A 3,824-nucleotide genomic window follows, 5' to 3' on the forward strand; every position below is an offset into this window, starting at 1 on the left:
CATAATTAAATTATATATAATCATACCACAATCATTTAAGACAATGAAATAATTTAAATATAGGAATAGGAATAAGATAAATATCAAATATTTAAATATACGTACACAATCACTCATATATGATACATCGAAAGTGGGTAAATAACATCAACTTAAATACTTACAGTGCTTTTATAAACTATCTTGCATAAACTTTATCTCGCATACACGGTTTATTAAAACAGTTTATCACCAACAAAATTAAAACCCAGTTTATCAATTTGGTATAAGAATCTGTTTCGGTTTGTAAGTAAATTATATACGAAACTGAAACGAGTAATCAAATAATAACATATTACTCAAGCAATATAATCGGATCAAAAACATATATATATATATATATATATATATATATATATATATATATATATATATATATATATATATATATATATATATATATATATATAATAAGAACTGAAAACTATAAAGATCTAACCGAATTGAAGGTTGAACCGGGTTTGTGTTTGACACAATTCCCTTAAACAGATTCGACGTCTGTTCCCAGGGTACACCGGTCCGAAGCAGCATACTGCCGGACTTGAACACTTGCCTGAAAAGTAACCGGAACGGGGAGACCTTGTTGTGGCTGAGAGGAAACTCTAATCATATAAGAATGCTTATATGATTTTTGGCGTGTTTTTCTACAAGCCCTATAGGCCTTTATTTATAGTTGAAATCAAAGCCTTAGGTTTACTCCCACTTCCGATGTGGGACAAATGCCAAACCTTCTAGATCTCGCATCAAACAAGTTACTTTGAGATTTGATATCTCATTCACCTTTAATCTGTTTTGGACACACTTTAGTTCATTGTAAAGCCCTCGTCAAGGACTACAAAACTCACTAAATGTTTATTAATACATATCAATTTATCATATATTAATTAGTGTTCAAAGTTGATGAAAACACACTTGTTTTTAACCAATTTTTCCAACACCTTTTTCATGTTCGGCAATGATATCATTGAAGATTTTGTCAAGATTTTTGTTGCTTTTTGCTATCTTGGAGCTCATTGCTATAACAATATGTAAAAGCTTATAAGAAGGAAACATATCAGCAATATTAAATGCACCGGCTAAGTCTCCTCATCTTGCGCAGGGGCGGATTTATGTGGGGACCGGGGGGTGGGGGCCGTCCCCAGTGGATTTTCAATTTTCAGTGTAAAATTTTTAAAATTTTCAACTTTGTTCTCGGTAGATTTTTTTTTCCTCTAAAACTTATATATTTTGCCCTCAAACCTTCAAATTTTGTCCAAAATTCTCAAAATTGTGTCCCAACACCTTCAAATTTTTTTCACAAACCTTCAAGTTTTATCCCAAAACCTCCATAATTTGCCTAATTCCATTTTTTGCCCCAAAACTTATTGGTGATTTTAGCATGATCCAACGTCGTTTTAGTTAATTGGATTGCTAAGTTGAAAGTGATCAAACCGTTGAACCACTACACGAATATGGAGAGTGTGGAGTACACGTTCGTAAAGGGTAATATGGTTTGAGGTAATGTAAATAAGCTTGGAAATGATGTTTGGAACATTAGAAATGCGAAACGTGACTTGAAAGGCCAAATGCAACAAACCACATAGTGCAAAACAGCTTCGGGTGCGCATTAGCTTTAAGCCGCGGCGCGGTTCTTGGGCCCGCGACGCGGCTTAAAGGGTGAAATGCTGATAGAGTGTTTTGCTTATTTTGGGTGTTTGGTTCTTTATTAAGCCATGGTGCGGGTCTTTAGGCCGCGATGTGGCTTAACACACGGATGCTGAAAATGTGTCATTTCAACCCAAACGGTGCACTTGATCCCCAAATGTTTTGGGGTTGTTCCAGGACATTTTAATACGGTTTTTTTTATGTATTTAAACTATTTTAAACATAAATACATGGATATTAACTTTCAAGTCATGTATGGGTTATAATTGAAAGGGTGTGTCTCTTCAAGACACCTTTTGATCCATTATAAATACATTCTTCATGTATTGAGAAAATATTCCAGAATTTTAACATTTCTTGCACACTTTCAACGTTCAAACAAATTGAATATACTTTATGCAATTGTAGAGTTGATTTCTTTTAGCCAAGATATCAATTCATCTTTGTCATATCCCAATTGAAATTTCGTGCAACCCGTGGCTAAGTTGGTCGAAATATTCGATCAGGAAAATGAACACACAATTCAAAGATCAATCTGGAGTCATTACCGTTTCAGGCACGAAAGCAGAACTAATACCTATTTTCCATAACATTCTAATCGAATATTTGTGATCACCATGTCCGGTGAAACGGTGAAAGAGATGACTTCAAGGTTTACAAAATTGAAAAAGTTTGAAGGGGTAGATTTTAGGAGATGGCAAAAGAAGATGCAATTTCTTTTGACGACATTGAAATTAGTGTGTATGTGTTGTCAACTCCAAGGCCTGCTGAATCGGATGAAGAGACAATGGAACATGTCCGGTTAAGAAGCAAATGGGACGACGATGACTTGATGTGTCGTGGCCACATTCTAAACGGTATGTCCAATGTTTTATTTGATTTTTACAATTTGGTTGAATCGGCAAAGGAACTTTGGGATAAATTGGAGGCTAAATATATGGCCGAGGATGCATCTAGCAAGAAATTTCTTGTTATTAACTTTAACCATTACAAGATTGTTCATACTAGACCCATCAAGGAACAATTCCATGAGATTCTTAGGATCTTGGGGCAATTTACCCAACATAACATAAGTATGGATGAAACTTTTTTGGTTTCATCCATCATTGATAAATTTCCATCCTCATGGCAAGATTTTAAACACACACTCAAACACAAGAAAGAAGATATGAATTTGAATGAGTTAGGTAGTCACTTGAGAATTGAGGAATCAATTCGGGCACAAGATAATAGCAAGGGGAAGGGTAAAGAAGTGGGAACAAATTCAAGAAATCAAATTCAACATGATTGAAGATAAGTCCCATGGGAACATGATTGAAGATAAGTACCATGGGAACAAATTCAACAAGAAACCAAACAACAAGAAACGTAAGTTTGATGGCAACAAGAATGCGTCCAATAAGAAAGATAAGAAGTCTTGTTAGATATGTGGCAAAGTCGGTCACTTTAAACAGATTGCAAAGTCAAGATGGTAGAAGGAGGAAGCACATCGGGTTCGGGCCAAGGATCAAAGGATCATACTCCTAATCAAAGTCAAAATTATGACTTTGTGACTATTCCAATTAAGAACTATGTTACACATATTTCTGATACATTTTATGTATAGGATGATACAATTGAATGGTGGGTAGATTCAGGTGCAACTTGTCATGCTTGCAAGGATCGTGAATGGTTCAAGACTTTTGTACTGAAAAAGGATGTTTTGCACATGGGCAACTAATCTATTGCTAGTGTTGTTGGTTATGGAAATGTTGTATTGGAGTTTAGCTCCAGAAAGACAATTACTCTTTACAATGTATTATATGTACCTAACTTGCGTAAGAATCTTATATCTAGTCCCACATTGAATAAATGTGGTATAAACAAGTGTTTGAAAGTGACAAGTATATATTGTCTAAAAGTGGTGTGTTTGTTGGTTTTAGGTATTATAATAATGGTATGTTCATGCTTAATCTCAAGAATGTTCCTAAGGCTATAAATCCTACTTGCATGATTAGTTCTAGTTCTTGTGATTCCAGTTTATGGCATGCTCGTTTAGGTCATGTGCATTATAATAGAATGTATGAAATGTTTAAGGATGATTTAATACCAAGTTTTGATAAACATTTAGATAAATGTAAAACTTTTATGTTAACCAAAAT

Source organism: Rutidosis leptorrhynchoides, chromosome 1 (genome assembly GCF_046630445.1).
Source record: "Rutidosis leptorrhynchoides isolate AG116_Rl617_1_P2 chromosome 1, CSIRO_AGI_Rlap_v1, whole genome shotgun sequence".
In the NCBI taxonomy this organism is placed as follows: Eukaryota; Viridiplantae; Streptophyta; class Magnoliopsida; order Asterales; family Asteraceae; genus Rutidosis; species Rutidosis leptorrhynchoides.